The sequence below is a fragment of the Colobus angolensis genome, unplaced genomic scaffold, assembly GCF_000951035.1.
Source record: "Colobus angolensis palliatus isolate OR3802 unplaced genomic scaffold, Cang.pa_1.0 Scaffold35, whole genome shotgun sequence".
Classification (NCBI taxonomy): Eukaryota; Metazoa; Chordata; class Mammalia; order Primates; family Cercopithecidae; genus Colobus; species Colobus angolensis.
The window spans coordinates 9,471,293-9,479,986 of NW_012116821.1; the positions used below are offsets into that span (position 1 = coordinate 9,471,293).

Consider the following 8,694-nt stretch of genomic DNA (forward strand, 5'->3'; position numbering starts at 1 on the left):
GGTAGTGCACGCCTATAGTCCCAGCTACTTGGGGGGCTGAGGCAGGAGGATAGCTTGAACCCAGGAGGTTGAGGCTGCAGTGAGCTGAGATCACACCACTGTACTTCAGCCTGGGTGACAAATTGAGACCCTGTCTCAAAAAAATAAAATAAAAATAACAAATAAATAAATATATAAGAAAACTTCATGTACATTTGCTCCTACTTCAGCAAAACAAAAGAGCAAACTCTCTTTCTCTATATATATGCGAAAAAAATATATTTTAAAATGTTATCAGTGATTGCCTCTGATTCGTGGGCTATGGGTCATTTTATTTTTTAAAAATTTATCCTTATTTATTTATTTATTTTACTCCAGATAGGGGTCTTGCTATGTTGCCCAGGCTGGTCTTGAACTCCTGGGCTTAAACAATCCTCCCACCTCGGCATCCCAAAGTGTTAGAATTACAGGCGTAAGCTACCATCCCAGACCTGTCTATGGGTAATCTTAATATTTTAATTTTAATATTTTTATTATGCTTTTCTGCATTTTCCAAATTTTTTTTTCTTTTTTTCCTTTTTCTTTTGAGACAAGGTCACACTCTGTCACCTAGGCTGGAGTGCTGTGGCACAATCACTGTTCACTGCAGCCTCAACATCCTGTGCTCAAGTGATCCTCCTGCCTCAGCCTCCCAACTACAGGCATGTGGGACCAATCCAGCTATTTTAAAATTTTTTTCATAGAGATAGGGCCTGCTTATGTTATCCAGGCTGGTATTGAACTCCCAGGCTCAAGGAGTCCTCCTGCACTGGCCCCCCAAAGTGCTTGGATTACAAGTGTAAGCCACTACACCCAGACCAAATTTTTCTATACTGCACGTGTATTACTTTTATAATATGAACAATAAAAAATATACAAAAGAACACTGAAGGCTGGGCATGGTGGCTCACGCCTGTAATCCCAGCACTTTAGGAGGCTGAGGTGAGTGGATCACCTGAGGTCAGGAGTTCAAGACCAGCCTGGCCAACATGGCGAAACCCTGTCTCTATTAAAAATACAAAAAAATCAGTTGGGTGTGGTGGCAGGTGCCTGTAACCCCAGCTACTTGGGAGGCTGAGGCAGGAGAACTGCTTGAGCCTGGGAGGTGGAGGTTGCAGTGAGCCAGGATGGTGCCATTGCACTCCAGCCTGGGAGACAGAGCGAGACACCTCAAAAAAAAAAAGAAACAAAAAAACACAAAACATATATATATATAAAGTTTTTTCTTTTATAAAAGTGGAGACAGTGTCTTACTATGTGCCCAAGGCTGGTCTCAAATTCCTGGCCTCCAGTGCTCCTCCTTGCCTTGGCCTCCCAAAGTGCTGGGATTAGAGGCGTGAGTCACCATGCCTGGCCAAGGTTTTTCTTTTTTAACTCTGAGATCTACATACAAATATGTGGTTCACAACAGAGAAGTCCTTATTCAACCTAGCTAATTAAATTCATGTGCTCTCCTTTTATTGGCTGACTATTACAGAATGCTTTTTCCTCAGAGTGACATCTTAAAACTATATTGAATAAGATGTCAGCCAGCATCTGCTTTCGATATTATTGAGAGGAATCTTGGAACAAGTATGTTAACAGATTTAAAAAGGATTTCACGAAGTCTGAAAATGTGATCGCTGTTTCAAGTTCAATGTAACATTTCATTAAGTATACCATTGTGAGGCCTGGCACGGTGGCTCACGTCTGTAATCCCAGCACTTTCGGAGGCCGAGGCGGGTGGATCATGAGGTCAGCAGTTCGAGACCATCCTGGCCAACACGATGAAACCCCGTCCCTACTAAAAATACAAAAAAAAATTAGCCGGGTGTGAGCTGGGCGTGGTGGTGGCATGCGCAGGTAGTCCCAGCTACTCGGTAGGCGGAGGCAGGAGAACTGCTTGAACCTGGGAGGCGAAGGTTGCAGTGACCCGAGATCGAGCCACTGCACTCCAGCCTGGACGACAGAGGGAGACTCCATCTCAAAAAAAAAAAAAAAAAAAAGAAGTATATGGGTATAAAATATACATATACTTTCCCACTTTTCCAATTTCATTATTTCCCAGCAAAGAATCATTCAGGGTCTGCCTGCAAGTGGCAAATCATGTAGCACTTCTGTGGTCTGAAGACTCTTTTCTAGGAGGTAGAAGTGGGATTTCACTTCTGCTAGAACTTAATTACCCCAGTTAAGCCTGGACTCTGCCTCCTGCACAGGGGTGGAAGGGGGGTCTTAGAAAGGTCCTTTTTATGGGGTGAGCCCACCCAACTCAGGCCATTCTCTGAGGCAAACTCTGCCCACCAGAAGCTTTCTTCCCCCATAGACTTTATAACTTGAGGCTCCGGAAGGAAGAACAAAATGTGGGAACTGATGCGATGCCAAATGATTTCTCATGATTTTTTCTGCAGCTGGGTTCTTCATTTTTCTTCACTTTTACTGAAAGATTTTTTGTGTGTGCCATCTGGACTGAGAGAATTTAGTCTCACAGTTGTCATAGGATGGATGAATGAGGCAAACTCAAATTTCTGCTTGAGAACTCGCCAGTGATGGAAGGAGGGCTCCTGGTGAGGAGGAGGGCGATTCTGAGGCCCCGGGGGCTGGAGAGAGTTCCTTTCCACCTGTTTGCTTTGTGGGAGTTGGGAAGGTAAAGGGCACAGAATATATTGACTTATTAACTTATTTAAATTACTTTATTTGTGAATGAGTGATGGTACAAGCTAATGTAATGAAAAACGCATCTCATTCTCTTCTGCCCTGGCCACACAGTTTCTCTCCTCAGTGGCCAAGACAATTTCTTGTGTATCTCTTTGGAAATATTTTCTCTGTCAGGCTTCTGTTTTTGTTTTTTATTCTTAAAATTTAATATTTATTTAGTGTTTTTAGTATATGTGCTGCCGAAGCGAGCACTATTTAGTTTTTGAGACAAGATCTCGTTCTGTGCCCAGGCCAGAGTGCAGTGGTACCACCTTAGGTCACTGCTGCCTCACACTCCTGAGCTCTAGCAATCCTCTTGCCTCAGCCTCCTAAAGTGCTGGGATTACAGGTGTGAGCCACTCCTGGCCAGTTTTGATTTTTTAAACACAAAGTACCATACTGTACACGCTGCTATGTATCTTATTTTTTTCACTGAAGAATGTATCTTGGATTTCTCCTATAGTATAGATTATGTTCCTTTATTTTTAATGACTTCATAAAATTTCATGATATAACTGTGCTGCAACAAATCCCTGAACATACGTTATTCTGCATTTGTAGAAGTTTATCTGTAGGTTAAATTCTTTTTTTTTTTTGAGATGGAGTCTCATCTCTGTCACCCAGGCTGGACTGCAGTGGCACGATCTCGGCCCACTGCAACCTCTGCCTCTTGGGTTCAAGCAATTTTCCTGTCTCAGCCTCCCAAGTAGCTGGGATTACAGGCATGTGCCACCATGCCTGGCTAATTTTTGTATTTTTAGTAGAGACAGGGTTTCACCATGTTGGCCAGGCTGGTCTCGAACTCCTGACCTCAGGTGATCTGCCCACCTCGCCCTCCCAAAGTGCTAGGATTACAGGCGTGAGCCACTGTGCTCGGCCAGGTTAAATTCTTAAAATAAGGAGAATGTGTATTTTTAATACTGAGATATGTCAAATTCCTTTCCATAATCCCATCAGCATCGATGAGAAAGATTTTTCTTACATCCTTGCCAACACAAGGGAGACACCGAATTTAAATTCTGACCAAAGAGATTAAGAGTTGCTTCTTTATTTTATTTCAAACACCACAGGATGCTTAGAGGTAAGCATCCTATTATTCAATTTGCATCTGAAAACAGTCACAATTCTTTGTCTTTACATTGGTTTTCTGGTCTCAATGAGGCTTAAGATAATTTGAGTAACTCTACAGGGGGAAAAAAGAACTAATAGTCAAAGAAAATCATCGTGGTTTATTAGCTTTATAAGGATTCCAAAATGCAGGGCTTTTTACATTCAGCACAAGAGTTGTTTTTGTCTTCCTGACAGTGAGCCCGTAGGGTCCCAGTGGCCAGCAGGGGGCAGCATGTACACACAGAGAGTCCGGCTGGGACGCCACCAGCTGATTCAACATACTGCAGCTACTGGACCTAGGACCTCATCAGTCAGAAATGCAAACTCACTTTGTTACCTTTACTGCCTTCTCATGGTTGGCAGTGAAGCACAAATCTCGACTAAAAGACCAGGATACATGGAAATATTCAGTGCCAACCAAGTGCAGGGTGGCACGGAATTAAGAGGGAATAAGAGGGCTGGGTGCAGTGGCTCACGCCCAAATCGCAGCACTTCGGGAGGCCGAGGCGGGCAGATCACGAAGTCAGGTGTTCCAGACCAGCCTGACCAACATGGTGGAACTCCCTGTACTAAAGATACAACAATTAGCCGGGTGTGGTTGCGTGCGCCTGTAGTCCCAGCTACTCAGGAGGCTGAGGCAGGAGAATCACTTGAACTCAGAAGGCAAAGGTTGCAGTGAACCCAGATCACACCACTTGCACTACAGCCTGGGCGACAGAGCGAGACTCCGTCTCAAAAAAAAAAAATAGTATTATGAACACAACTAAGAACAGCATCATGTTGTAGAATAGAATTTAAATTAAATATTTGGTTATTCCAGCCCCTATTTGTGCTATAAAGCACAGAAGGAACACCTTTATTGGATTCACATTATATTTCATACCTATTTTGCCAAAAAGTGCTAAAAATGTCAACTAGTTAACCTCTGAGTCTTCTGTTCCTCTAGAAACAGGATTTATTATTTTATCTTAAAAAGCAAATGAACCTGTTTCCTTAATATTAGTCCATTCAACCAGCAAATACTGATTGCATGCCAGGTGCAGTGGATATTGGGTAGACAAGACATAGCCTCTTGGGAGGCTAAGGCAGGAGAATGGCTTGAACTAGGGAGGTGAAGGTTGCAGTGAGCCACTGCACTCCATCCTGGGTAACGGAGTGAGACCCTGTCTAAAAAGAAAAAAAAAAGAGAAAGTGGTGGTGCAGGATTCAAATCCAGGTCTGACCCCAGAATCTACCATGTGCTGTGCCAGTCTGGTCTGAGGTCTGCACTTAGAAATTGTAGGCATTGTCCAGGCATGGTGGCTCACGCATGTAATCCCAGCACTTTGGGAGGCTGAGGCAGGCGGATCACCTGAGGCCAGGAGTTCGAGACCAGCCTGGCCAATATGGTGAAACTCCATCTCTACTAAAAAAACACAAAAATTAGCCAGGCGTGGTGGCAGGTGCCTGTAATCCTAGCTACTCAGGAGGCTGAGGCAGGAGAATCACTTGAACCCAGGAGACAGAGGCTGCAGTGAGCCGAGTTTGTGCCACTGCACTCCAGCCTGGGAAACAAGAGCGAGACTTCATCTCCAAAAAAAAAAAAAAGAAATTGTAAGCATTGCTCCTCCCTCAGTATTCCTCAGAAGAGAACCAGCATCAAATGAGGGAGTTTTTCATACTATCTTATGAAAGCTATGAAAACTGAAAGTTATAACTTTCCACACATACATCAATTTATGCAATCAATCTGTTTCAAAATCATTCTATGCCATACTTTCTCTACAAAATGGAAATTGGCCATGTGTCTCAACAAAAAGTTCAGGATAACTGGTAAGAGTCTCAGTTTGGTTTAGCAGCATGAGTTATTACTGGCTAAGTTTTTTTTTTGTTTTGTTTTGTTTTTGAGACAGAGTCTCTCTCTGTCGCCCAGGCTGGAGTACAGTGGCGCAATTTTGGCTCACTGCAACCTCCGCCTCCCGGGTTCAAGCGATTCTCCTGCCTCTCCGCCTCCTGAGTAACTGGGACTACAGGCGTGTGCCACCATGCCCAGCTAATTTTTTTGTATTTTTAGTAGAGACAGGGTTTCATCATGTTGGCTAGGATGGTCTCGATCTCCTGACCGTGTGATCTGCCCGCCTCAGCCTCCCAAAGTGCTGGGATTATAGGCGTGAGCCACCGCGCCCAGCCATGGCTCAGTTTTTATTAGCAAAAAAACTACAAAAAACCAAGAGAAGCGGATGAATAATAGGAAGAAAGAATCACAAACCAAAAGAACTGCAAAGGAAAAATCAGGCAGTTTTCTTGAGTTTCTAGCTGTATGGGAAACAGGGTAGGGTGGAGACCTGTAGAGAAGTTTCTTACCTGGGTTGGGCCTCCAGTTGTCAAAGACCTGGGCAACACCTCCAGTAGGATGCCCAGGGGGAGCTCCTGGGCAGAGGTGAAGGGCTTTGCTCTGTGAATTATCCAGTCTCGTTAGTTGGTGATTAAATGGTTCACAAAGCACAGATCCCAAGTGCCTTGCCAGTTTTGGGAATCATTTGGAGACTGATATTCTTTCACATATCACACAGCGGCAGAGAAGGTTAATTACCTTCTAGTTCCTGGCACCTTCAGTGGAAGAGTAAATATTAAGTGAGAGCTACTACTCTGAGGCAGGCAGTATTCTAACACTAATATATACAATAACTCTTTAATAACTAATTAGTAATGATGTTATTATCTCCATTTTATAGATGAAGGAACTGAGGCTTTTTGTCTCCAGCAAAATTAGCAGAGCCACAGTTTGAACTCTGGCAGTCTGTCTTTAGAGGCTGTCTTATTCTAGGAATACCACCAGTTAGTTCAACAAGCAGCTTGTGGAGGACATACTATGTTTCCTGCCTTGGAACCCGGCACTCCTGAGTCACAAACAGTCCGTATTTTCACCCGGAAAAGGAATGGAGAAGCTGGGCCAGAGTATTTATTCTTTCTTTCTTCCTTTTCTTTTTCTTCCTTTCCTCCCTTCCCTCCCTCCTTCCTTTCCTCCCTCCCTCTCTCTCTCTCTTTCTTTCATTCATTCAGAGTTTTGCTCTTGTTGCCCAGGCTGGAGTGCAATGGCCTGATCTCTGCTCACTGCAACCTCCACCTCTCAGGTTCAAGCTATTCTCCTGCCTCAGCCTCCCAAGTAGCTGGGATTACAAGGTATGAGCAACCATGCATGGCTAATTTTGTATTTTTAGTAGAGACGGTGTTTCACCATGTTGGTCAGGTTCGTCTCGAACTCCTGACCTCAGGTGATCCGCCCGCCTCAGCCTCCTAAAGTGCTGGAATTACAGGCGTGAGCCACTACGCCCGGCCAAAGTATTTCTATATAATGTGGTACCCTGTTAAACAGGAAAGTCCACTTGTGCTCGACAGAAATTCTTGTGTTCCCAAGCACATCTTAAACGTGCTTGGAAAGTTACTGAGCTAAAGTGACTGACCTTCAAGGCACAAACCGATTCAGTCACTATTCAGTCAACAGACCCATTGCAGATTTCATTGTCGCTTTGCTTCCCTGAAACTTACTTTGTTTTAATGAGACTGTTCTGAAAAAGTGAAATTTAAACAAATTTAGAATCTTCCTACTCTGTGGTTTGCTTTAAAGACTGAAAAATGCTTGGGCTAAACCTTAAATAAAAAGATCAAGTCTTGCAATTAAAAATTGAACCAAAAATGCTAACGAGAGTGTTCTGCAAAAGTGAAATTTAAACAAATTTTCAACCATACTAGGTTTGGTCTCTGCTGTTTGTTTTAAAGACTGAAAAACACTTGGGCTAAACCTTCAATAAAAAGATTAAGTCTTGTAATTAAAATTTAAACTCAAAATACTCCACGAGTAAAATTACTTCAACTTTTATTGTGTGCTTGAAAGTTTTCACAAGATGGCTAGGAAAAAAGTATTCCACCAAAATCTAAAGAGTAATGACGAATCTCCTCTTTGTGCCAGTTCATTAAATTGCCTAATGGCAACTACGGATAAGTAAATGCCTTTAACCCGAACGGTTTTGCTCTTTAAACGAATGACGGGCGACAGAGACCGAAAAAGTGTATCCCCAGGAATTCGAGAATTGTAATGGTACCGCCAAGAGGGGAGGCTCCTGCCCCCTGAATAGAACCAGGGAGCAGAGCCGCTCGGGGTAGGCGGTGGGGGCTTCAGGGCCGCGGAGGTGATCCCCTCAAGGCGGGCCGTCTCCTCGCCCGCCGCAGGCAGGAGCGCGGGGGACCGAAACCCTGTAGTTTGCAGCGTCCGGCAGCGGGTCAGCGCCCAGCGAGCGGCTCCCCAGCTCCCGGGAGGATGCGGACCTAGGACGCCCCTGTGAGCTCGCTGCGCCTGGCTGACACGAGGCGCTCACAAAACAAAGCAAGGACTTCGGGGAGGGCGCGGCCGCGGGACCGAGCGCGCAGATCGCTCCGGACCCGGGTACCGCCTGCGAGACGCGCCGACCAGCAGGGAAGGGTTCGCGCTAGGCGGCGCCCGGGTCCAGTCGGCCAGGGTGAGCGTCCGGCCCGCGTCCCCGCCACGCCCGCTGCGTTCCCCTTTCCTCTGCGGCGGGCCGAGAGATAACCCCGCCCGAGAAGCCCCGCCGCCCGCCCCCCATGCGGGTCGCACTGGAATTCGCAGCCCCTCTCGGGTCTCCGGGGCACATTTTGCAGTCTGGGTGGCAACGCACTTGCTCCAGGACCAGCTGCTGCCCCGCTGCGGCGGAGGCGCGGACTTTTCTTTTGGGGGGTAAGATGGCAGGTCCCGGGAAACAAAGGAAACTTGGGCCCGGCCCCCAGCGCGGCGTGTGTGGCTCGCGTGTGTGCCCCAGGTCCTGTGTGGAGTCAATGGGCGCCTGTGCCAGCCTGCCCACAGCCCGGAGCTGGCGCGGGGAAACCAGCCGGGTAACA

General features: G+C 45.8%; 1 protein-coding gene across 4 annotated transcripts in view; it reads left to right on the top strand.

The window, feature by feature from the left end:
* Positions 1-7,666: 7,666 nt before the first annotated feature.
* The window catches only part of CD24 (CD24 molecule), a 6,428-nt gene continuing 5,400 nt past the window's right edge, over positions 7,667-8,694 (top strand). For 2 of the 4 annotated variants that reach the window (XR_001002975.1, XM_011952852.1), the window contains exon 1: positions 7,667-8,297. The gene's annotated coding sequence lies outside the window, so the exon portion shown is untranslated. Of the gene's footprint in view, positions 8,534-8,694 lie in introns of all 4 variants that reach the window. The other 2 variants (XR_001002974.1, XM_011952851.1) reach the window with 1 other exon arrangement.